This window comes from Balaenoptera musculus, chromosome 9 (genome assembly GCF_009873245.2).
Source record: "Balaenoptera musculus isolate JJ_BM4_2016_0621 chromosome 9, mBalMus1.pri.v3, whole genome shotgun sequence".
Classification (NCBI taxonomy): domain Eukaryota; kingdom Metazoa; phylum Chordata; class Mammalia; order Artiodactyla; family Balaenopteridae; genus Balaenoptera; species Balaenoptera musculus.
The window spans coordinates 22,267,241-22,294,752 of record NC_045793.1 but is presented as its reverse complement, the minus strand read 5'-3'; the positions used below and the strand labels follow the sequence as shown (position 1 = coordinate 22,294,752).

The following is a 27,512-nucleotide window of genomic DNA, read 5'->3' as shown; positions in this document are numbered from 1 at the left end:
GCAGGCGGATTCTTAACCATTGCGCCACCAGGGAAACCCTTTGTGATTTCTTTTAAGCAAGGTATTTTTCATCTTAAAATTTAAGGGCAAGGTACACCTTTATAAGTATGTTTATCTAAAGCATGGCTTCATTGTAAAACAAAACAAAAAAAAGAAAAGGAAAAACCAGCTATTACACCTTTAAAATGGAAGTTACATTGAACTAGTCATTTCATTCCCGCATACCTCAGTTTCTTCTATGCATACTTTGTATGCATGATAATAATAAATGATAATAGCCCTTACTAGTATTTACACTATAAAAGGGTTGTTAATGTAAATTAGATAGTATAAAATGGGTTATGATGTCTTCTTTGAAAGACAAGCACTATACGCAAATGGGATATTATTATTTAGTTTTTCCTTTTCAATCTCGTTAAATGAGAATTAGATGAAAACTCTGCCCCTTAAGCAATATCCAGTGGGTAAATGATTATTGAGTCGAGTAAAATGAAAAAAAAAAAATCTTCAGCTGAAAAGTCAGTTTGTGCAGCTTAGCTAGTCTGTGCACAAGACAAAAATATTGTCTTTATCTGATGTTTACCACTGCTTTTTATCTCCTCTCTGTGCAGTAATCACAAACTGAAGACAGTTAAGCCTTTCAGTTCAGTCATAGTGCGCATTTTAGAGAACATAGATATCCTGGAATGATTACAATTGAGAAATAATGTTTCATTTAATCAAGCCGTGCAGCCAGTTTTGCTATTGATTTAGGGCTAATTCAGCTACTAGTTCTTAGGTTTGGGGTAGCTATTACTGCAACCTTTTCGGGTTAGTTACTGCCATTGCCTCTGTGCACTCCCTGTTTGCACTATCCAGGCCAGAGCTTCCCTATCTTCTCCTTGGAATACAGGTTACTAAGAGGGGTTGAGGGTATAAGATTTTGGGAGTCGTCGTGAACGTCAGAAACGTCACTTCGTTGTCATGAAGGTGTGAGAACTGAAACAACGCAGTGGAGGATTCAGGATAACAGAGCCGGTGGTGACAGGGCCACCTGTCCAGCACAGTTGTGCCTGGCCTCTGTGTGCATAATAGCTCCAGCCTACTTCTAGTTCCTGGTCCCTGTTCTCTGACTGCTCCCTGCTCCTCCTCTCTCATCCAAAGCCCTTACAGTGTTCACCCACTGTATCTAGGCTCACCTTCACTCCCTAGGACCAACCTCAGCACTGCTGGTAGTTGTGATCATCTGTTTTCCCCCAACCCAAATCCAGAGCTTTTGGCTGCTGGATTTTGCTCTCAGAGATGACCCCTGCCTAGCCAGCTGTGGGCCAGTTGTCTGCTCCAAGGTGACCAGACTCCTCTCTCCTCCCTCTGACTGGTCCCAATACATGAGCTATGGCAATAGGTGTGACAGTTGTGTCTGATCAGGTTTTTATCAATACCCATGAAGGTCATTTCATTGGTGGGCTGCTCAGAGAGGTCAGAGCCCAGGAAGCCTGTGTGAATTTTAGAGGCCTAGAGAAGGGGCAGGTGCAGAAGAGGAGTCAGGAGGAGAGCACGAAAGGCAGATTTGGTTTACTGGACAGTTTTAGCCACTTCCAGCACCAGCTGCAAGACCACAGCCCAACACAAAGGCCATGCCTACCAAGAGCATTGCCATGTGGTAACTGAGCTAATGTAAAGGTGGTGAGGGAGCCTTCGTAGTGGCACCATTTCCCTACCTTTGGGAAGAAAATCTAGGGATTATATCTTCTACTTTTAAAGCAAATTGTTTGAAACAGTTGTCTACATTCACTGGTTCCACTTATTCCTCAGCTTGCTGTGACCTGCCTTCTGCCTCCACTGACCCCGCTGTCACCCAGCTGGTCAAATACCTCCTTGGTGCTCCCTCCATAGGTGCTTCTCAGGCTTTTCCTACTTGATCTCTTGACAGCATTTACCTTTGTTGACCATAACCTACTTGTTGAAATGTGCTTTTCCCTTGTTCTCTATGATATCTCACTCTTTTTGTTTCCCTCCTGTCCCTCTGGCTGTACTTTTTTCAGGGATCCTTTCTCTGCCCATGTTTTTTTTTTGTTTTTTTTTTTAATTAATTAATTTATTTATTTTTTGGCTGCGTTGGGTCTTCGTTGCTGCGCGCGGGCTTTCTCTAGTTGTGGCGAGCAGGGGCTACTCTTCATTGCGGTACGCAGGCTTCTCATTGCGGTGGCTTCTCTTGCTGAGGATCACGGGCTCTAGGCACGCAGGCTTCAGTAGTTGTGGCTCACGGGCTCAGTAGTTGTGGTTCACGGGCTTCGTCGCTCCGCGGCACGTGGGATCTTCCCGGACCAGGGATCGAACCCGTGTCCCCTGCCTTGGCAGGCAATTCTTAACCACTGCACCACCAGGGAAGTCCCTCTCTGCCCATGTTTTAAGTTTTGGTGCTCCTCTGGGTTCTCTTCTGAGCCCTTTTCTCTTCGGTGACACTCTCCCAGTGTATCGCTTTCATCCCCTTGGATTCTATTGTTGCCTACCGTGTACTGATGCTTCCTAAGCCTGTATTCTCAGACTTCAAGATCAACCTGCCTACTCGTGCCCAGAGAGTATTCCCCAGGCATTTCAAACCAAACATGACCACAGCTGGTCTCATCCCTTTAGTAAGAGCCTTAGTGAGTGATGCCACTGTCCACCCAGCTGTTCAAGTCAAAAACCTGAGGGGCAGCTTTGACTTCTTCCCTTCAAAACTCCAGCATTCAAGCAATCACAGATTTCAGTAGATTGTACCTCCTCTATGACTTGGCTTGTAAGGCTCTGTAGAAATTGGTTCTGTTTACCTTTCCAGTCTCATCTCTGACCACTCTGTCTCAGCTATCCTGCACTGTTTTCAGTACTCAGATAATCAGTGATTTCTGTCACCTTCAAAACGTGCATCCACTCTTCCTCCACTGAGACAGATCTGCCCCACCTCTTTATTTGACTAACTCCTCGTACCTTGTAAGTCTCCACGTAGAAGTCACTAACTTCCAATTCTCCCAAATTCCGGGCTAGATGTCCCTCCTAGAGCTCTTGGTACTCTTCTCTTCATAACACACTGCTTTATCGGAGCTGCCTTTCCCGTTTCTACCTTGCCCTCTACTGCAAGCTCTACTGGAAGGTTTCTGTGAGCAGGAACCATATTTATCCTATTCACCTTTGTACTCGTAGCACCGACAAAGTATCTGGTACAAAATAGATGCTCAGTGAATAAAAATAAATATTAGAAGTATCACTGTGAGAGTAGAAAATAAATTTCCAATCAGAGGTTGCAATTAGGATTTTACAGAACAAAGATTTATCAAGTCCCTCTAACATCAAAGGGATTTGAAGATTATCTAAAACTATTCAGAAGAATTTATCAACATTAGAATCATGAGCAGAGAGTAGTTAATAGAGGTAGATTTCAAATCTGTCCCTTATGGGCTTCTTTTCCAGAGTTCAATATCCAGACTCTCTGAGCCATGTTTTGGGGTCACCCAAGCATTCCATCCTCCTGACTTCCCATAAACTTTTGGATTCATAACCCACTCCATACTTGAGAACATGGGGATTGGAATAAGGTAAGTGTTAGCTTTTCTGTTTTTTCCTCTATTGTTTCATTTTCAACCATATACTATACTTGTAGAGCAATAATTTTTAGTCTCTCTCTGGAGTCTTGATCAGGAGGTATGACCAGCTTCCCTGCTAGTCTAGCTGGCCTCACAATGTTTGAATATCCTATGCATATGAAGAAATGTTGCAAAGTCTCTTGAGGTATTATGTCCTTTCATATTTTCTTTTTTATTTCATGGCTATCTAAATTCTTTATCATCGTTCTATTGATTTTTTCCTAATATGATTCCACACAGAAAAAAGTGAGTTTTGAGAAACCAGAAAGACTTGCTTCCCACTCTGGGACACCTTTTGGGCCAGATGCACAATAAGAATGCAGGGCATGAACAGTGCAATCAAACTTCAAAAACAACTCTGCTTTAGCCACACTGCATAAGGGTAACTGCTCACTCCACCTCTACTGTCAACATTCGTGAACCCCCTCCCTGCTTTAGTTTTTCACTTAAAAAAAACTTATTATTATTTATTTATCTTCATATTTGTTTATTGCTTATCCCCTAACTAGAATGTAAGCTTTATGAGGACAGGGATTTTTTTTTGTTCACCACTATATATGCTCAGCACTTGGAACAATAACTGGTACATGGTAGGCACTCAATAGATATTGTTGATTGAATGAATGGTATCTTTTAAAAAAAAATTTTAAGAGGCTGATGCACACCCAGGCCTCTAGGGATCTAATGCAAATCTGGTTTGCAGCTTTGTTCCCCTTAACACTTTGATTGATGGCTAAGATGATAACATTGACTGAGCGCTGAACGAATTTACAGATGACGCACAGCTAGAAAAGATAACAAATAAGTTGGATGATGCAATCAGGATTCTCCTCCCCCTTATCAAATCCTGAAAAAATATAATTATGAATCACATCTAACAATATAAAGTTTACCAGGGACAAATATAAAGTACTCAAAGATCTCCAAATTCAATTGTACAAGTACAGGTTGGGGACAAGGTGACTTACAATAGCTCACGTAGGAAGATTTAGAGCCTTCTGTTGATTGTGAGTAGATGATGAGTCAACACAGTGTGATGTAACTTCCACAAAACAAAAATCAATCTTTTGTTGTATTAATAGAAATATAGTGTTCAAGTCGGGGAGTAGTTCTCTAGTTCTCACTGGTGATCAGGTCACATTTGCTCTGTTTTATGAATTCTGATCTTCAGCCTTGAAGAAAGACTGATAAACAAAAGGTTATTCAAGAAGAGTAAAAAGGGTAAAATGGGATCTTGTAATCAGTGTCATATCAGAAATGATTAAAGGATCTAAGAGTCGGTGTGGGTGTGTGAGGAGGACGGTGATAGCTAGCACATGTAGCTGCCTTCCAAAGTTAAAGGGGCTGTCCTGCAAGGAGAGATTAGATTTCGTCTGGGTAATCCCAAATGACAGATGGAAGACCCTTGAGTAGAAGATGTAAGTATGTATATTACAACCTGTTAGAATTTATCAACAATTCTGTTTTGCCCAGTAATCAAGTGGACAACTGGTGGAGGTTGTAAGTTCCCTGACCCTGATGGTATTCAAGCAAAAGCTGGGCACTCATGCCTCATGTCCTGAATACACTTGTGATGGAAGTTCAAACACTGCGGTGAGGGATTGGGTTAATCACAATAGCAAACACATACTAAGTGCTTACTCTATGGTAGGTACCATAAAAAGTGATTAATGTGGGTTATTTTTTGGCTGCGTTGGGTGTTCGTTGCTGCGCACAGGCTTTCTCTAGTTGCGGCGAGCGGGGGCAACTCTTTTGCTGCGGTGCGTGGGCGTCTCATTGTGGTGGCTTCTGTTGTTGCCGAGCACGGGCTCTAGGCGCGCGGGCTTCAGTAGTTGTAGCTTGCAGGCTCTAGAGCACAGGCTCAGTAGTTGTGGTGTACGGGCTTAGTTGCTTGCAGCATGTGGGATCCTCCCGGACCAGGGCTCGAACCCATGTCCCCTGCATTGGCAGGCGGATTCCCAACCGCTGAGCCACCAGGGAAGTCCCTGGGTTATTATTTTTAATATATCAATCTTACTAGCTCCATCTTAGAGATGAGAAAACTGAGGCTTAGAGGGGTTAAGTAACTTGCCCAAGGTCTTACACCTTGTACATAGCAGAGGAAGGATTTTAACTTAGGTAGTCAGATCCCCAACTTTAACTTATTGTTCTATAAGGACTCCCACTTCTAAAAAACCACTCTTTCCCACCCTGAGATTCTACCACTCTAATGAAGTAATCAAACCGAGGAGCTTATTATCTCCACTTGTAAATGATTCTGTACTAAATAGGTTCTTTCTGCATAGTATGCGGCGCTAAATTAACCTGGACAGTTGCCACTTGTGGTACACTGTATGGAGCCCAGCGTATTTATTAAAGGAAAAGAATGAGTGAATGCAACCACACAAGCTGCATTAGAAATGACAGAATCTCAATATATTGTGTCTGACGAAAAACAAGCACATTTCTGGGTGGTCTACTGAGGATACTTGGCAAAAAGTGATAATCCATCATTCCTGCCAGAGGCCTTATGAATTCCTGCTCAGTTGTTTGGACAATATTCATTTAAACAAATATTTATTGAGTACCTGTCCTGTGCCAGGTATGTCCAACGTGCTGAGGGTGCAGAGGTGAATCAGAGGATGCACTGTTAGTGGGGGAGATGGACAGGTAAGCAAATTCTTATGATACAGTGTGACAAGTGCTTAGCAGGTGTATGCATATGTTTTAAGTATTACAGGGACAGAGCGGAAAGGAACTGATTCTGCTTGGTTGAAGGAGTTGTCCAATACTTGATTATGTTTTCAAAATGACTGTCACATACATTGCATGAGTTTATTTGATCTTCATAAAGACCATATGAAGTCATGATCCCTTTTTGGACATGAGATCAAATAGAGTTATCATAGAGGTTAGGTGAGCTCCCCAAGGTCATGCAGCTAGCAATAATAATTGCTGACATTTATTGAGTGCTTAGGCTACCTGAGGTTCTGTTCTAAGCCATATTAAGATGTTTCATTTTCACAGCTCTACGAGGTCATTATTAATATTGTTACCACTTTACAAATGAGAAAACTGAGGCACAAGATTTAAATAATTTGCCTAGAGTCACATAGCTAGAAAGTGGAAAAACCAGGATTTGCACCAACCCATTCTGGCTTTAGCAGGCACGCACTTACCCAGTGCACTAAATTACCTGTAACTGGTGCCCTGAAGAGCTGGAACTCACACTTAGATTCTGATTGCAAGTTCAGCTTTCTTTCAAGTGACCTTGCTCTTTAGCAATATTACATCCAAATGAGAGAAATGGTGTGTGCCTGGCTGCAGGGAGAGGTTGTGTAGGTCAGGCATCCCTGAAAGTGTTTTGGGAGAGGTATGGTAAAATCTAGAATATGCATTAGTTGTATATGCAGGGTTTTTCAGGGCAGCCAGAATTTGGCCTCTTGTTCTCCAGGGCAGCAGTCTGGGCTCTAGGTACTATGATTTGTTATACATAGGAACTAGCCACCAACACTTACCCTGTAGCCTTTTAAACTTTAGTTTAAATTTTTCTAAAAGAAGATGACAAGATGTGAAACATCAAGAATGAAGCAAGTTAAATTCAATACCTTATACATAAGCAAGAATGGAGTTACAGAAAAGGAGAAATGAAGCACATAATTGCTTAAATTATCCAAGTTTTCTCTCCATAATAAAAATTCTTGGATTGAAAAATAGTTCAATACAATATTACTGTACCTTAATAATTAGGTTGATTTGGCTCTGTGGTAAATCTGAGAAAGAATTGGTTATTAAAATGAATGAAGTAGATTAGCCTTCCCTCAGTAATTACTACTTCAGCTAATAAGGATATGACCTATGTGATTGAATCTACTGCATTTTTAAGACATCCATCTCCCATAATTTTTGGAGATTCAATAATCTAAAAATCAGCAGTGGGGCTTCCCTGGTGGCACAGTGATTAATAATCCGCCCGCCAATTCAGGGGACATGGGTTCGAGCCCTGGTCCGGGAAGATCCCACATGCCACGGAGCATCTAAGCCCGTGCGCCACACTACTGAGACCGCATGCCACAACTACTGAAGCCTGCGTGCCTAGAGCCTGTGCTCTGCAACGAAGAGAAGCCACCGCAATGAGAAGCCCAAGGACCACAACAAAGAGTAGCCCCTGCTCGCCGCAACTAGAGAAAGCCCGTGCGCAGCAACAAAGACCCAACACAGCCAAGAATAAATAAAAAATAAAAATCAGCAATGGGTGGGGATTTCTGTGGTAGGCAGAGGGCAGAAAAGGTCAATGTTCTTCAACATTCTTTCCTTCACAGCAAGTGGGGTTTTTTGGTTTTGGTTGGTTTTCAGTGTTTTGTTTTGTCATGTATGGAGACCTAGGAGATGCAACTGATTTATCTTAGCCTTTGTGTTTATAAATTTCTATTTTCTTGGCTTCAGGTCCTTGGAAACATTTGTTTTGATGGTGGCTGGAGAGTTAGTCATGTTTTATTTTTGTTGTTCCTATTTATTTTTAAGATCCTTTAGTTCAAGTCCACTTACAAGGTGTTATATAAGCTGTATTTATGTTTCCACAAATAAAATATTCCTAGTAGTAATTTCTAGTACACTCTTATAAAAACAGTTAATAATTTGATGCCCATCAGAATGATTCTGTAATATTAACAAGCTAGAACAAGGATATGCTTTGGAAAATTGTGTTTGAAATTTATAATTGGATTTAGCACTTAACATGTGAAATTTCAAGTTTCTTAGATCAATTATTTTTGAGTTACGAAGCAGCCAAATTCTTATAAACATATTTTTCCTTTTCATCACTGAGTCAACAAAAGTTGGAAAATTCTTTTCTCACATATTCCGTTCTTTAACTAAGCCTGAAGGTAAATGGCTTTTTAAAAAAAACCACATCCCAAACAAACAGTTTTACATGAGGTTATGAGTAATGAGTAAACGAACAGAGTGGGCTCTACTGGCACTGGGGATGTACGTCTAATTAGAAGTCTCAGTATTCCAAACATATAATTTACTAATGTTGAGGTTTTTAATTCTTAACTTTGAGTCCATTGGGATGGAAACAAGTGACCCTTGGTGGAAATATGTCAAGAATCAACTTTCTCAGGTTGACCTTTAGTTTGTTGGTCAACGAATCAAAACATTGTGTATTCCCAGGCTTAAAGATGTCTGTACCTTGTTAAATTTGTTATAAGATCAAGGCAGAAAGCTAGCACTGCTTTGCTGCTGTGAACAGGTTGCCCTCTCCCTTCTTCTTGATGCCTCTTCTTCATGAGAGATGGCCCATCTTAGCTGGCTCCATGCATGAAGCAGTATGAAGCACGTTGCATCTCCTGCACATCCTCCGGAGTGGGTCGGGGTGCGGGGGGAGGTAGAGAACTCTGTTTTTACAATGAGACAAGTGAATATCAGCTTTCGAACTGACTTGACATACTTTCTAGTCCAAGGCTCCATACTAGGCACCAAAGACTGCTACAAATGCTCTCAATCACCAATGTTCATAACTTAAAAGTAGTGACATAAGATTTGCAATCAATTAGATTACTGTCTGACCTGGAGCAAACAACTTAACCTCTCTCCAAAATAACTATTTCACAGTGTTATTATAATTATGTAAATAATTGAGATTATATATATGAAAATACTTAGTGCAAAGCCTGGCACATAGTTGCAAGTGAAGGCTGAATTTATGTGAAGCGTATAATTAACTACCCGTGGAACCTCAAATGGACAAATGAACCCAAATTGACATTATCTGTCTCTAGCCAGTTTTAAGTCAGAAAATTTCACTTCCAAATGAATAAACTACATCTACCAATGACTTTGCTTTAAAGCCTACATTCAGAACAAAATGTTATTTAAGTGATAATCTGTTAATATATTTCATAACAGGAGCTGACTGTGGTTTCTGTAGGAGAAAATTACATGTGAACAAAAGGAAGAAGGAAAATTAGATAAATGAAAAGTCTTTATTTCAAAATAAATGAAGAAGGGACAGTTATCTGATTATAGAACATTCAGATCATGGTATAATTATTGTAAGTCTACATGTAATTACAAAATATAATTGTATTTATGTTAGTTTTTAAATTTTTTTTCTGATCTTAAAGGACTAATTTTCTCATAATTGAATGACAAAACTCTGCAGTACCTCGTATTAACTATTAATATGCTAAAAATACCCATTAACTATCTTTTTCTTAATTGCAACTACTGTCTTGGACTTACATTTATTTAAGCGATACAAAAGGAATGATTTAAACTGCTTACTCTTCTGCATATTAGAAAGTAAGAGAAAGAAGCATTCCCCCGACCCACTTAACTATGAAAAAAGGACTCTCCCAAGTTGCCAGGAACTAACACGATAGTAAAATTACAAGAAAATTTTGTTAAGAAACCTTTTCTCATCTGCAAGTTGTTTGACTGAAACCTGAGGTGCTGAATTTCAGCACAAAGGTGACTTTGGAGGAGAAAGTTTGTGCCAAACTGGATCAGTTGTTTTTGTGTTATGTAAGAAGGAGAAAAAAAATTAACTGTTTCCTCCTAAGCTATAAATTTAAGATTACCCTATTACACCAAATGAAAGAATTTCCAGACCTCAAACTTTACTTTAGCCTTATATTTTCATGAACTATTTTCTGTACCCTCTCAAAACTAAATATAATTAAATATTAAGTAATTTGCCTTGCCCAATTATATTTTAAAAGTACAAAGTTATTTTATTCATTACATCAGAAGTGAAGTCTAGTTGAATGGTAAAAATGGTATTGTTAAACAATTTAAAACATTTTCTTTTAAAATAATTTTTTCCTGATTATATAGAATATAAGTGCAGTGTAAAAAATATAGAATATACAGTAGAGTAAAAACAAAAAGATAAAAATCACCAAATCACCCACAATCCTATCATCCAGAGATAATCACCATCAATATTTTGCTGTATCCCTTATAATGGGTGTTCACACACACACACACACACACACAAACCCATTATATGTAAATGTATATTAATGTTTTATTATAGAAAATTTTAAACATAAACAAAAGTAGACAGAGAGCATAATGAACCTTTTGTACCTATCAACCTATAATGACCAAACCAACCCATCAATTCCCTCTTCTTTCCCACTTATTCTATTTTAAAGCAAATTCCAGAAATTGTATCATCTCATCCACAAATATTTCAATATGGATCTTTAAAAGATAAGGCTTTTTAAAACAACCATTATCACATCTAAACTAATTAACAATGATATGTTACTAATATGAAATGTCATTGTTCAGAATTTCAATTGTCTCATGAATGTCATAATTTAAAAAAAAAATAAATTTATTTTATTTATTTATTTTTGGCTGTATTGGGTGTTTGTTTCTGCGCGTGAGCTTTCTCTAATTGCGGCGAGTGAGGGCTACTCTTCGTTGCAGTGTGCGGGCTTCTCATTGCGGTGGCTTCTCTTGCTCGGAGCACGGGCTCTAGGCGCACGGGCTTCAGTAGTTGCAGCACGCGGGCTCAGTAGTTGTGGCTCGCAGGCTCTAGAGCACAGGCTCAGTAGTTGTGGTGCGCTGGGCTTAGTTGCTCCGCGGCATGTGGGATCTTCCCGGACAAGGGATCGAACTCGTGTCCCCTGCATTGGCAGGGGGACTCTAAACCACTGCGCCACCAGGGAAGCCCCATAATTTATTTTCATAGGTTGTTTGAAGCAGGATCCAAATAAGGTTCACATGATGAGATTGGTTGATATGTCTGTTAAAGGTTGATATGTCTGTTAAATCTCTTGAAATATAAATGGGTTTCCACTCAAATATTTTTTTTCCTTCCACTTTAGTTGTTGAAGAAACCAAGTTGTTTGTCCTGTAGAACTTCCCACAGCCTAGATTTCTCTCATTGCATCTTCATGGTATAGTTTAACATGTTCCTCTGTCCTCTATATTACCTGCAACTATCTACAGGGTTTAACAGATTCAGTTGTGGTTTCTTAATTTTTTTTGGCAAGACTGCCTCATAGGTAATGTGTTTTGCCATTAAGAGGTGCATAATGTGTAATAATCTCTTCTTTTATGTTGTTACCTGGAGTCATTAGTTTATTAAGGATTGCAAAATGGCTATTTTTTTTTTTTAATTAATTAATTAATTTATTTATTTTTGGCTGTGTTGGGTCTTCGTTTCTGTGCGAGGGCTTTCTCTAGTTGCGGCGAGCGGGGGCCACTCTTCATCACGGTGCGCGGGCCTCTCACTCTCGCGGCCTCTCTTGTTGCGGAGCACAGGCTCCAGACGCGCAGGCTCAGTACTTGTGGCTCACGGGCCCAGCCGCTCCGCGGCACATGGGATCCTCCCAGACCAGGGCTCGAACCCGTGTCCCCTGCATTGGCAGGCAGACTCTCAACCACTGCGCCACCAGGGAAGCCCAAAATGGCTATATTTTTAATCCTATTATTCCTTGAGTTGATTTTCTGGCATGTGCCAGTGGTGGCTAAATAGATGTTTTATGATTTTGCTTTTTATGTTTGTCTTTAAATTATCATTCAAACTCATTAATTGAAACATATTTAATTTGTTTCAACACATCTTATTTATTATTCTTATTAATGCTGAAATTAACCTTTATTTGGCCTGTGACAGCATCTTCAAATTAGCTCCTGACTTCTTTTGACATGACCCTAGGAGTCTTTGATAGTGCCTCTGCTAGTTGGTATAATAAGATGGTCTAGACTAGGTCTTTATAGTTATGTATAATACTGCAACAAAGCATTTGTGCACATATTATTATTTCTTTGGTACAAATTCCCATAAGTGGAATTACCTGGCCAGAGGGTAGAAACATATTTAAGCTCTTGATTAGTATTGTCCAGTCGCTTCTAGAAGGGTTATACCAGGTTACACACCAAGCAGCAGCGCAGGAGAGTGGCTGCTTCATCCCATGAATAGTTATAGACATTCACATTGACATGTTTCTGCCAGTATGATCTAAGTCAGGTAGAGTCACCCCTGTTTTTTCTTTGTTCTTCCCTCTTTGGTTTTCTTGTAGAGAAACTTTAAAAATTAAGAATACCTCATGGTTGGGGCTTCCCTGGTGCGCAGTGGTTGAGAATCCGCCTGCCAACGCAGGGGACATGGGTTCGATCCCTGGTCCGGAATATCCCACATGTCACGGAGCAACTAAGCCCGTGCGCCACAACTACTGAGCCTGTGCTCCAGAGCCCACGATCCACAACTACTGAGCCCGCGTGCCGCAACTACTGAAGCCCACACGCCTAGAGCGCGTGCTCCACAACGAGAGAAGCCACCGCAATGACAAGCCGGCGCACTGCAACGAAGAGTAGCCCCTGCTCGCCGCAACTAGAGAAAGCCTGTGCACAGCAACGAAGACCCAACACGGCCAAAAATAAATAAATAAAATAAATAAATTTATTTTAAAAAAAAAGAATACTTCATGGAAAAACTACACTAATGTAACATTTTCATATTTATATTATGATTTAATAACTGTATATCAACAAAGATTAGAATGGCCTTATCAAACTAAATGTATTACTTATAAATTAACGTGTGGAATTGGTAATACTTTAGTTGCAAACATACATATAATGACTGAATATTAATTTTTATAGCTTTTTGGTAATTCGGTAGCTACTTTTAAAATTTCTAGGGTTTTTAGTTATAACCTTACCTTTGCAGAACTCATTATATGTAAAGTTTTATTTCCCTGATATAGTTTAGAAAGTTAAGTAACTTGCAAACATTGCTTACATGTACCTTATGTATACAATTTCATATAAATCATGAAAGCAAAAAAAAAAAAATAGATTACAGATTAAAAATCCAGACTGTTAGAGCTAGAAGGATCTTAAAGGTGATCTGGTCTAACCACTTCACTTTATATTTTGGGAAACTAAGGCAAAGGGCAGTTATGTAACTTCCCTGAGGTTATACAGCTAATTTGTGATAGAGTAAGATAAAAATCCAAATCTGATTCAATATAGTGCCCTCTCCACGTAGCTTCTCAGAATTAGCAAAACTTGAAGGCAATATGCTAAATTAAAATAATTGTTGTGTTAGGGAAATGGCATTTGAGGTATTGTGCTTTGAAATTCTACTGTTACACTACCTTTTCAATTAAAAACTGTAGAAAATAGACCAACAACTACATTATAAAATCAGGTGAAAGAGAACTTCTGTTATTTGGAAGCTAGAAATAAATTATTCTAACAGTAGGGATTTATAACAATCAACATACACAGTATCTGAATGCTATACACACACACACACACACACACACACACACACACACACACACACACACACTATTGCAAGCACTTCAATGCCATTATCTCATTGAATTCTAACAATTATCTCAAGTGCAGAGGTTATGCGACTTGCCCCAGGTAATCTCGTGAGTGTCAGGGTCAGGATTTGAACCCAGGCAGTCATAGACACAGTGGATTGTTTGCAGTTTCAAGCCTCAATGGTCAATTTCATTGCTACTAAGGGGTGCTGTGATTGCCTGACTCTCCCCAGCTCTCTCCTTATAGGGTCAAAGTTTCCACCTTAGAAATCCATTTGTTTGAATAACATGATGGAATTCCTTAGGGCAAAAATTTTTAGAGACAGTTCTCCTAAACCCCTTGTCTGCCACTTGATGACTATGCGACTTTTCATTCCTCATCTATAATGTGGGTATGACAATATCTACCTCATTGGATTATTGGAGGATTAAATAAGATAAATTGTATCCACTTTTTAGTAGAATACCTGGCTCACAGTAAATATTCAATAAGCAATAACTGCTATCATCAGCTATCATTGCCATCATCATCAATATTAGTAATATCATTATTAACATTATCATCATAATTTCTTTCCTATTGACCACTTTTTAAATGTAAAGTCCTATGGAAGGGGTAATACATTATTCAAGGGGCTAGTGACTCATTAGTTGTTTTTCTCCTGACAGGAGAGAGCAGAGGTAGTAGAGCTCGGGGAAGGAAAAGAAGATATGGAAAAGAGAGGTGGGAGACCCTGAAGACAGAGTTTTACCTCCAACTAGTTGGGATAAGTTTACAGAACAGTTCATTTGAAGTCCAGTGCTCTTCTATGGGATCCTGTAATCCTTATCAGGTTTCCAGAGGGTCTATTAGGGAGTGGAGAAGACCACTCTTCCCAGGCCGTGGAGACAGTCTGTCGCTGCCCGAGGAGTCCCACGCACCATGGCCACCTGCGTGTCCAGGCTGCAGGGGTGGAAGAGGGCAAACAACCTTTAGCGAATTCTTCTGTTTACTGTGGCTGGAAACAGGCCTCTTGCCATGGAAAATTTTCTCACTGTACCCATAGGTACAGGGTACATATTACACAATACGGAAGGTCTTATTAAGACTTCTTCCTAACCTGTGTGCATGCTGTGCTTCAAGCCTAGGGCTGTGCGCCATTTCTGAGGTGTCATTCCACTTTTTACTCAGGGGTAAGGTCTAAAGGTGGCTTGCAGGAGCATCCTTACACAGATCACAGATACCTGAAGTCTTCCTGTTTTATGCTACCAGCTTCTCCTCAGGTCCACATACTCTTTATTTTTCAGTATTTTATTTCACACTTTTCATTGTTATGACAACAACATAAGCACCCTTTTGCTTATGTTCAGTGAAAAGTATATCTCATTCCCATCCCCGTCCCCAGTGCCACGGCCAAGAAGTAACCACTGTCCATTCATTCATTCAGAAAACATGGTGGAGTGCCTTCTCTGCAGCAGACACTGTCCTGGATGCTTAGGGGCGAGTAGCAAACAGACAGGTAAGATCCCTGCCTTCTAGTAGGAGCTGATGGGCCACGAAGAAGATACAAAAGCAAATTATCATATAGAATATTAGAAAGTGATAAATGCTGCAAACAGAAACAAGCAAGGGAGAGGAATAGAGTGATATTTGCACAAGGAAAGAGGGAAGGAGCTATCGTGAGGAATATTCCAGACAGAGGGAAAGCACGCTCTATAGCAAGGTTGGCATGCTGTCGGGACAGGGTTCTAAATATTTATTTACTTTTATTTATAAAACACTTATAAAGTATCTACCACAGGTCAGGCATTCTCCTGAGCACTTTATATATGTTAATTATGTTAATCCTCGCCACAAGCCCAGGCACTCTTACATTCCTCACTGTAAAGGGGAACTGAGCCACAGAAGAGTTAGGAAAGTTGCCCAAGTCATAAAGCTAGTGAGTAGTGAGACCTGGACTTTTACACAGGCTGGCTCATGTCTTAACTGCTGCACTCTCCTGCCACACGGTAGGCAGGTGGCCCTGGAGACGTGTGGGGCCATCGTGAGGGTGAGATGGGGGTGATGGGAGAGCCTTGAACAGAAGAGTGACAGGTACATTCTTTCAGAAAATTCTGACATATGTACATGCATTTATATTTATGTACATGTGTGTGTGTCCTTGAGGTTTGTGCTCTCTTAGTAGTTAATATGCTTAATGTTAAAATGTAAAACAATTTTAATTTAAGAGTAAGGAGAGAAAAGATGATATTATGTGTGCTGTAGTTAAAGATGATATCCTATCAAATAATATTTTGGGCACAGGTGATCTCTTCTATTTTTAAAGTCTTACAAATACTTCTCTATTCTGGGGATTTGGCAGTACTTGTGTATCTGACCATGCTTCCCTAGGACAACAAATCAACTTTCTTTTTTTAACAATTCAGTGGTTTTTAGTATATTCACAGTGCTGTACAACCATTGCCATTATCCAGTTCCAGGATATTTCCAGCATCCCAAAAGGAACTCCATACCTGTTAGCAGTCACTCTCAATTCTCCCCTCCCCCCAGCCCCTGGAAACCACTAATCTATTCTCTGTCTCTATGGATTTGCCCATTATGGGTATTTCATGTAAATAGAATCATGCAATATGTGGCCTTTTGTGTCTGGCTTTCACTGAGCATCATGTTTTCATGGTTCATCCATGCTGTAGCTTGAATTAGTACCTCATTCCTTTTTATTACTGAATAATATTCCATTGTATGGATTTATCACATTTTGTTTATCCATTCATCAGTTGATGGACATTTGGGTTGTTTCCACTTCTTGGCTGTTATGAATAATGCTGCTGTGTACATTTGTTTACAAGTTTTGTGTCAACATGTTTGCAATTCTCTTGGGTATACCAGTGGAATTGCTGGGTCACACTCCAACTATATGTTTAATTTATCAAACCAACTTTTGAGCACAATGTATTGCATAGCACCTGGATCCTTACAAGGGGAAAATTATAGGAGCACGTGGTTGCTTTAGCAAATGTCCTATCCTGTCCCATTTATATGAGAAGGCGGCAGATTAGTGGTGGTGCCTCTTTCTTGGGGTTTAACATGTCAGTATGTAAAGGTCATTGGCACTCAGTGGATATATTCTCCATGTAGATCCCACTTTTTGTGGCCCTCTCCTGACAATAGTTGGGGGTGGCCACGAGGAAGTGGTCTTTGAAGTAACTGAAAGGCTCAGCTTGAGTAACCTAGTCCATCCAGGTACTCCTAAGAGCATCATAGCCAGGGCCAGTCTGGAGAAGTGAAGGCTTTGGGAAGATTACAAAGTTCTCTAAGAATATTAAGGATAATAAAGGAAGCCCCAACACTTTAGCATTCACTACATTCCTAGCATAATGCTAAATGCTTTACAGCTTTTTTTTAGACCTGGACTTTCCACTGTGGTAGCCACTGGCCACAGGTGGCTATTAAGTGCTTAAAATGTGGTTAGTTTGAGTTGAGTCAAACCGTACATGTAAAATACACATTGGTTGGCTTCCCTGGTGGCTCAGTGGTTAAGAATCCGCCTGCCAATGCAGGGGACACAGGTTCGAGCCCTGGCCCGGGAAGATCCCACATGCCATGGAGCAACTAAGCCCATGCTCCACAACTACTGAGCCTGCGTGCCACAGCTACTGAGCCCGCATGCCTAGAGCCCGTGCTCCGCAACAAGAGAAGCCACCTCAATGAGAAGCCCGGGCACCGCAACAAAGACCCAACACAGCCAAAAATAAATAAATAAATAAATAAATAATTTAAAAAAAAATACACATTGGATCTTGATGACTTAGTACAAAAAAGGGAATAAAATATCTCACTAATATTTTTTACATGTTGAAATGATATTTTGGATATGTTGAGTAAAATACATTACTAAAATTAATTTCACCTGTTTCTTTTTACTTTTCTTAATGGGGCTACTAGAAAATTTAAAATTACATATATGACTCACATTTGCAGCTTGCATTATATTTCTATTGGACAGCATTTGTTCTAGACTGTTCTTCATAGTAATTTGATCAGCTGGACTGTATTATCATCCCCACATTATGGGTGAGGAAATTGAGGCTTAGAGAACTTAAGTAAATTGCCTGTGATACAGCTGTAGCTTAAGCACTAATCTGTCTCTAAGCCTGAATTCTTACCCATTATTCTGTGCTGTCTCCCCAGAGTCCAGAAATATAACCCATGTGATACAGAAATGGTTATGATCATTAGCTATGGCAAAAAACTGTTTTCACGTCTCCATTGTGGAGCACAAGAAAAATTGCCCATGCCATTCTGTAAGGTAGAATTTAGGTTGTAGCTGGGGAAAATTGCCTATGGGAAAGTTTCTGAAATACTAGTTCTTTGTTTGTAACGGTTTGGGGCTTACTTGCCAAGGATAGAAGGTAGATGAAACTACTTCAGAGGTTACTTTCATTTCTATGATCCTATATTACAATTCATGTCAGATTCACAGGTCAGTCACTGCTGTAAGGCTCAGAGTGAGATGGAGTAGAGGGAGATGAATTAGTGCTTCAGTTTCATCCTTTTTTTCCTGTAAAATGTAAGGCTTTAATTTCATCCCATTTCATTTAAATTTGTGAAAACCTCAATGGGACATTCTTCATAGCAATGCTACCCTCTTCTAGGTTGCAATGACGAGAAGGTGGCAAAACACCTTCTTAGTTTAGCAGAGAAAGAGTCACTCCATTTCCTTCCCTTCAGCCCCCACCTTAAACCGTTCTCTAACATATGTGTTTTAACTCAGTCAAATCTTCCTTTTCCTAAGACATCAGTGTTCATCACTCAAAAATAATTTTCATGTGTGCATATTGATACTAGCTATTGCTATATTGTAAATACTGTAACTTAATTTTACTCTCATTTTACATATACTTGTGTATAACATGTATCATGAGTATAATTCACTTACTTAATTTCAAATACCAAAGGGGAAGCCCAGTTTAGAGCACTAGTTCCTTAAGATATTTTTTCAAGATGGGAAGGCAGGGGAAGGATTGGGATAGTTAGGAATTATGCTTCGTCTCAGGGTCTCGTCCCAAATGTTTAAACCCTCTCATATTTTTAGGGGCTAGAAATGTTGCTGTCAGCCATTAAGCAAAATCACACACACTTTTTTCTTTTATCCCCAGACTACAAATTTGCAGCATACCGAGAAACATGGCAACTTGACTCCTAAAAGATTAAGCGCAGCTCAAAAATCAAACCCTAAGAAGCTAAAAAAAGTCTCTAGATCTGTATGCACCATGTTTTGTTTTGTTTTTTAATTCAGAGTCAAAATTTTAGTGCCTCTAAATTAGATTCACTTTGGCTTAAATAGCTACATGGAAAATAAATTTCAGCATTTGTTTTCTGTTTAGTCATCCTTCCTTAAAATTCCTTAGCGGTTTCAAATATACTTCAGATGGGATGACAATGAACCATAGAAGTCAGAAAGATAGAATGGTATTGGGAAAGGAATATGGAGCTGGGAATCAGCTGACCTGAATTCTAGTTCTGTTTCAACAACAAGGCTTTTAGGTATTTAAGTTCCACAAACATTTAATGGACACCTACTAAGGTCAAGGCATTGTAATAATGTAAAATAACTGTCGGAGTTACAAGGATAAACAAGACATGGAACTTACCACCTAGTAGGAAAGAAAGTATATTCACAAAACTATGGTATTATATGATACTGAATGTGTGGATAATGGAGTAGAATTTATGGGAGCACAGAGGAAATAAGCATAATTCTAGCCAAGGAGTTTGGGGATGAAGGTGATGATTGGGGTGGTCCTGGAAGTAGGGCTAGGATTTCTGGATGGGGGCTGGAAGGGAAGGGGGCTTTAAACAGAAGGTGCAGGGAAGGGGAGACAATGTAAGCAAAGGTGTAGGTAAGAAAGTGCAGAGCTGGTTCAGGAAACTTGTCAGACAGGAAGGCACAGTTAATTCTGAATAATAATGGGAGATAATCTTTGACCACTAGATTAGAATCAGGTTGTGGTAGGGCTCGAATTCCTTTCTGAAGAATCTGGACCTTATTTGGGCAGGAGGAGGAAGGGGCAGAAAGATAAAGAGCAGACCAATGAATGATCAGCTTTGCTAGGATGATTGCTCTGACAGTGTGTGTAGTATGAGTGGTGAGCAGAAAAATAGAAGGCTGGGGGATGAGTTAGAAACTGTCATGGTGGGGTTCAGGTCATGGGAATGGATAGAGAAGGCAGATGCAAGAGACATTTTGGAGGCAGAATTGACTGGGGTTGGTCATGATTGGTTTTGAGATGCGAAAGATGACTGCGGTTTTGAGCACTGATGGGTGAGAGCATTGACGGAGATGCTGAGAATGTAGGAGGTTTGCTGGGAAAGATGTTGTTTGGTTTTGAGCATATTTAATCCATTCCGAACAGATCAGCTAATCATACAAAACACAAATCAATTCCTGACTCACCTCTTTCCAAAACCCTTCAATGCCTTCCCATCCTACTCAAAATAAAAGAAAAATCCTCACAATGTCTGATAAAGCTGTACATGTCCTGGCTGCCCACTTTCCCTTTGATCTCATCTCCTTCCCCACCCCCCTCTTCTCAATACACAGGAGCCACACTAGCCCTCTTGCTGTTCCTCCAAGACTATCCAGCATGAATTCTCCTTAGGGCCTTTCTTGGTGTTTTCTCTGTCTGAAACCCTCTTTCCTCAGACCATTCTCATACCTTACTCCCTCACCTTCTTCAGCTTTTACTCAAATACCTGTGTAGAGGAGTAAAGTAGGAACCCTCAAGGCCTTTCCTGATCATCCTATATAAAACCCTAAAAAATTAGGGTTGGGTTCCCACCAACTCTTCTCCCCTCCTTGGCACTTTCCTTCTCACCACTTTGCTGTTCTCCAACCCTCTTATCACTACCAGACATACTATGTATTTACTAGTTTATTATCATAGCCTGGAAACTGAAGCAGTAAAAACAAACTAATAATGAAACAATCCAATGTTTTCAAGGGTGCAGTGAGGTTTGGTACTCTCACCCACTATTTTTAGGACTGCATATTGATATAATCCCTTTGAAAAGCAATTTGGCAATAAATATAAAGAGTCATAAAATGGTGATGTCCTGGAACATTTTACGTTTTGGAAATTCTGAAAATCAATTCTAAGAAGATAATATATGGAAAAGAAAATAGGCAGGAAAATGTATATGGATACAATATTTATAGTATCAAGAAACTGGAAAGATTCTAAACATCTAACAATATAAGGAGATAGTTAAATTAAGTAAATTACTGTTCATTTACTAAATGATATATTATTCACTGTTAAAAAGATAGTTATAAAAAGCTGGTTAGCAACAAGGAAAATGCTTATGAAACAATGTTATATTTAAAGGAACAGGATCCACAATTGTATACAGTATGATCAGTTATCTTTAAATATGCGTACAATTTTACATTTGGTAGTGTATGTATGTCAATGCTACTCTCACTTGGCCCCAGCTTCCCCTCCCCCACCTCACCCCATGTCCTCAGATCCATTCTCTATGTCTGTGTTTTTATTCCTGCCCTACCACTCGGTTCATCAGTACCATACACTACCGAATGTAAAATAGATAGCTGGTGGGAAGCAACAGCATAGCACAGGGAGATCAGCTCGGTGCTTTGCGACCACCTAGAGGGGTGGGATAGGGAGGGCTGGAGGGAGGCTCAAGAGGGAGGGGATATGGGGATATATGTATGCATATGGCTGATTCACTTTGTTGTACAACAGAAACTAACACAGCAATGTGAAGCAATTATACTCCAATAAAGATGTATTAAAAATATGCTTATGAAAAAAGACTAGGAGGAAATGAATGCAAGTGCTGATATTAAATACATTAGGCTAATGGGATTATAGGCTTATTTTTTTTTCTAAATCTCAGATTTTCTGTATTTAGCTTATATCCTTTCTGTAATGTGGTTATGTTATTTTGTAAATAATCATTTTTTAAATGATCAAAAGAAACTGAGCTGGTACAAGTCAACTCATCCTCTCGACTGCATTGTCGGGTATCAATGGGAAGTCTGAGTTTCTCAGCTCCCCCACCTCCTCACTCCTTACTTCTTCCTCTTCTCCACTTGCCTGCATAATTTTAGCCTGTGTCCTCCTGGTTATGACGATCACAGTCATGAAACAACAAAGGCGGAAAGAACATAACTTGCCCTTTGCTTCTTGATGTTTATATGCATGGAGTGAGGCTAAGTCACCTGATCTATGTCTCCTTCTATTTTTTTCTTTTTTTAACTACCACTTCCCCCATCGGTAGACCTTTAGGGTTCCTATTTTGCTCTTCTATACAGAGTTTATCGCCATCTGATATATTATGTATTTACTTGTTTATTATCACAGCTTAGAAACTGAAGTGGTTAAAAAAAGAAAAAAGAAATAATACCCTGTCAACCTACTAAGTGTCAGTTAAGCTCTTTCCTCATTTTATTCCTCATATGTATTTCCTCATTTTATCCTTATAAATCAGCAAAATAAATGTTTCTCATATTTTAGGGATGAAAAAACTGAGGCTTAGGTTAAACAATTTGCCCAAGTTCACTGATCTAGGAGGTTATCAAGTTGAAATTTAAACCCTCATCTTTCTGACTTCAAATCTTATTCCCTTAGCCTGTACATCGATGAACACACATTAATCATTAAGATAGCCTAAGTTAATTTATTATATACACATTGCCCAGGTGAAGTAAGCAATTGAATAATTGAGTAATTCAAACTGAAACTCTCAATTAATTGATGTTGAGAATCTTCGTGTCTAAATTAACCAGCTCATTGCTTTAGGTTTTCTCTGTGTATGTCCACAGTGTCTCAATAACTATTAGAGACCCTAAAATTATCAATTTGAAGTATTTTGGATATCTGCAGTATTCTAAGCATTTACATATTAACCAAAATAATTTTACGTGATTTGATTCATGGCCTCCATTGGAGGATTTAGAAGCTTTCTTTTGGGACCAATAGCAACTTTTTTTGATAAAATAAAATCTTTGGTTATTAAATATTAAGTTAGATGTTTTCGATTGGTTATTTGGACTAAAGAATTGAGACTATTAATAGAAGACATGTAAGATGTCAAAAGGAATATAAAATGCAGTTATGACTAATACTGTTTCAGAGGAAATTTTAACAAAAATAGATTTTCCATTTAATAACCCATTTATTTCGAGCAACAGTCAGTTTAATAAAGATTCTAAGCAAATTTGTTGTAATGAGATTGAAGGAACTGAATAGAATTTTCCAAGAAATGTCACTCGTAATGTTCACCATTATAATAATATCTCAGCGGTGTTCTTTCTTGTCTCCCTTCTTTGGCTGAAGTCCCTTGTAGAAAACCCTTTCAGCTCCTGACATAGATGTGAGAAGCCATAACACCATCATCCTCATCATCGCTAATATTTTTGAGGACTTACTATGAGCCAGACTTTGCTACATACTGCACTTGATTATCTCATTTTAATGCTCAGTATCCAATAAAGTAGGCACTATTATTATATCCATTTTATAGATCGATAAAGAAACTGAGGCATAGAAGTATTAAGTAACTTGTTGAAGAAACAGTATTTGAAAATAAAAGAGAAGATCTGTTTTACTGGTTATTTTGCCTTCTCTGTGATCTGAGAGAATAACATTTTTAAAAGGAATGTCAAGTGTGACTTTACAGCTTTTATGTTAAAAGGAAGAGTGAAAGGCTTTTTGAATTACTGTGGCTGTTATGCCAGTGATTAATTCCATTGGAGAAGTGGTTCAGTGAGAGTTGAAATTTTAGATCTAAAAGTCTGAGAGAGTGTGTTTTCCTTGGATAGTTTGTGCTTGCCTTACAACTCTTTCCCCCATCAGCCTGTGCTGAAAATGCCCCTTCACTATAAGAATGTTTTCATCTCTGAGGGTTTTTTACTGGTGGAGCTGTCCTTGGTCTGAAAGATCAGAGAAGAAATATTTTGCCTGGGGTCTCTGACTTCTCACAAAGTTGCTGGGCTTCTCAGTTGATTTGTAGAAACCTGCCAACCCATCATGTAGAACAGATTGGGAGAATTCTTAGGAGAGACCATGAAAACTCTAAAGTACTTCATTATAGCACATTTTTATTTTTCTCTCCACTTAAGCAGAGCTTTCCCACCTTAGATCAGGAAATGGGGAACCTAAAGTTCACTTACCTCAAGAAAATAGTTTTGAATACCTACATAATACAGTTCTGAACACCACAAAAGATGAAGGTAAGTTCCTGCCCTCAAAGACTTTACATTCCAGTGATAAGACTCACATTTAATCAACATAGTTTAAAAACCCAATGTCATAAAGAGATGGATCAGAAGAGTGCCATGGATACCAAGAGTTAAAAGTTCCAAGCAGGGTAATGAAGGATGGGGGAGGATGCTAAAGCAGTGAGGGGGGCTCCAGGGGAGAGAGGAAACCTAATACAGTTCTTGAGGAGGAGGAAGCTAGCCACCAGAGTATGTAGTTTAACTGCACTTACCAAAAAATGAAATAAACAAAAACTATATGTGTATTAAATGCAGAGAGAAATTGTTGGAAAGATACCAGCAAATTGGGAGGTGGGAGTGCGGTCAGCAGGTGATGGGGGAGGCGAAGGGAGGGCTAGAATTCATAGGGACTTTCAGTTTTTGCTGTACGTATACTTCTATATTGTTCGAATATTTTCCTAAAAAGAATGTTGCCATGCATTATTTTGTTTAATTAAAATGCACAAAATTTACAAAGCAAATGAGTAGTCTTGGGTTTGTAGAGAAAAAGGAAGAAGATATTCTAGATGAGAAGAACAGCTTGAGTTAATGCCTGAAGGCGGAAAGGTACGGGGTACGTTTGGCGAACAGTGAGTAGGCAAGTGGAGAAAGGCTATGAATGCAAGACCTAGGAGTATGAGCCTTTCACCTTTGACCAGAAGCAATGAAGAACCTTTGAAGGATTTGGTTTGGGGTTGATTAATATAGCTGCACAAGGATTAATTTAACAGTAAGCATAATTGATGACCCAGAAAGTTAGATAGTATGAATTCAAGTCTGCCTATCTTGTACACCATGAATGGCCATGAAAATGTCTCCTACAGTAACTGTAGCAAGAAAGGCTCTGACTTCCGCAAACCTGTTGTTAGACTTTTCAGGAACCACTGAAAGATAGAAATGCTGTCAAATGCAACTGGGGAGCAGCCACTTATACTTGATCCACAGTATTAATTTCACCATAAATCTTTGTGTAATGTTTGACATCTATGATGAATAATTCAAATGTATGAGGGAGATTTCGATCCCTAGCATATGAGAAATGACTGAGTCAGATTTGTAAAATTTGAGTAAAAATTACTTGATTTTAAAAATGAAAGGCAGATGTATTCTATAATTTGGTATTTGTTTTATTTAGTTTGTCCTTTCCTTGGGTGAATTGGATAAATCAATATTTTCTCTAAACATGTGTTTATAATACTATTCAAACACTATATATGTACATATTATATTTTATTCATACACACACACACACACACACTCACACACACACAAACGTATTTATACAACAGACACAGTGTAACAAAAATCTATAGCTACCTGGGAGTGGGGAAGAAACTAACCTACAAGCCAATCTTTAAAGAAACATTAAATCTAATGTGAGGAAAAATACTGTTGCTAGTGGAAACTTGAGTCATGCATTGTGACTTATTTTAAATGATTGGATTCTGGGTGAGATGAATTTCTTTATTGACCAATAAATGGAAGAGAGATATATCAGAGACTAGAATGATGATGTGAGTTAGGTTTGTAAAAACATGGTCTTCATCTACTGCAAATTATCTTGTAACCAGAAGTGATGTTTGAAGAAGAAACTGACAATTAAATTTAGTTTTTTCAGTTTTCACTTTCCTCCTTCTTCAAACTTCAAAAACTTTTAATCCCCCATCTTTCCCCTCACCATCTCCACCCCACTCAGTCTGTCCTTTTTTAGAGAGGCAGATGGCATTCTTTTTTTTTTTTTCCCCTAATAAATTTATTTATTTATTTATTTTTGGCTGTGTTGGGTCTTCGTTGCTGTGCATGGGCTTTCTCTAGTTGCGGTGAGCGGGGGCTACTCTTCGTTGCAGTGCGCAGGCTTCTCACTGTCCTGCCTTCTCTTGTTGCGGAGCACGGGCTCTAGGCGCACAGGCTTCAGTAGTTGTGGCACATGGGCTCAGTAGTTGTGGCTTGCAGGCTCTAGAGCTCAGGCTCAGTAGTTGTGGCGCATGGGCTTAGTTGCTCCATGGCATGTGGGATCTTCCCGAGCCAGGGCTCGAACCCGTGTCCCTTGCATTGGCAGGCAGATTCTTAACCACTGCGCCACCAGGGAAGCCCGCAGATGGCATTCTTAATAGGCAAATTTGAGTTTCCCTGTCTGGTGAAGGGAAAACAAGTACCAGGGGACAAGAAAGATCCAAAGAAGCTTTATAAATTCCGTGGAAAGAAAGATTGCTGATTTCATATGTTGGTTGCATTTTTGTCAGAGCCTCTTCTCTGTTTTTTCTTAATCCTTCTTTATCCTTTAAAATTACTTTGTGGCATCTCTTCCCATCATGAGGATGAGGGCAGCACAAGGTATCTGACCTCTGTGTGTTGGGAGCAGGCAGGAATGCAAGATGATCCCGTGCCTTTCATGATTAGATAGACTCATACAAATTTTAGGAAGACAAATTTTGGAATTAAAAAAAAATCCTTACAAAATATCTTCTAGACTAGAAAAAAAACTTCTCATCATTTTGACGTAGTTCTTAACATTGATTTTATCAATTTAATCCAGTAAATATGTACTACTATCTACCAAGTTGAATTTTTAAAAATTCATGTAGTCCTGATAGAATTGTGCTAATCAACAGGGTTACAGAAGGAGTACAGAATCTCAACTTCTAGTACAGTTCAGACAGAGGAAGTCTGTTCTCTGCCTCTCTCCTCTCTGTTTCAATGTCTCTCTGTCTCTCCTCCCCAATCTGTCTTCCTCCCTGATAGATGGGCACCCTATATGTATCTTCGTCTGGGAAGCAATGCGTTGTTTGAATTGTATCTGAGTAAGTCTGAAACCCCATAGGTGGAAAAAATTGCTTCCTGAGTTTGATGTTCTCTTACACGTGGAAAGAAGATGGAGCTTCTGTGAATGACAACAGCTTAAGCAGAGGCAGAGAAAGGATATTTATGAGTGCGAGAGTTGGCCAGAAGGTCATTCTAAGCAGAAAAATGGGAACTGATTTTGTAATCACACAAAACCTTTTTTAAAGAGAGGAAGGAGTGGGGATTGGTGAAGAATTGATACACTAAGATAATGCTGAGAGAAATTAGCACCAGCCAGAGAGTTAGGAAATATTTTGGACCAAAAAATTAACCACCCTCAGTTTATCTATTTGTACATCAACATATTTGAGATGAAACATGGAAAATATGCAAAAACATAAATACCACTCTGATGATGGTACTACAGGTCCCCAAAAACAAAGGAACAAATACCCCATTCATTCCCAGTTGACATCAGATAGTTTATCAATGGTTTGAGACCTAAAATAAACTTACTATCTTCAGTTCATTTTTGCTTTCCCTCTAAGTTCAGAGATAAAACTTTGAAGTTTCTTATTTATATA

The 27,512-nt window shown here is 39.2% G+C and overlaps 1 protein-coding gene across 1 annotated transcript in view; it reads left to right on the top strand.

Moving 5' to 3' along the window:
- MKLN1 (muskelin 1) overlaps positions 1–27,512 on the top strand; it is a 359,471-nt gene that overhangs the window by 24,889 nt on the left and 307,070 nt on the right. Inside the window, exons 2-3 of the mRNA XM_036863622.1 lie at positions 3,430–3,554; positions 15,310–15,381. The gene's annotated coding sequence lies outside the window, so the exon portion shown is untranslated. The remainder of the gene's footprint in view (positions 1–3,429; positions 3,555–15,309; positions 15,382–27,512) is intronic.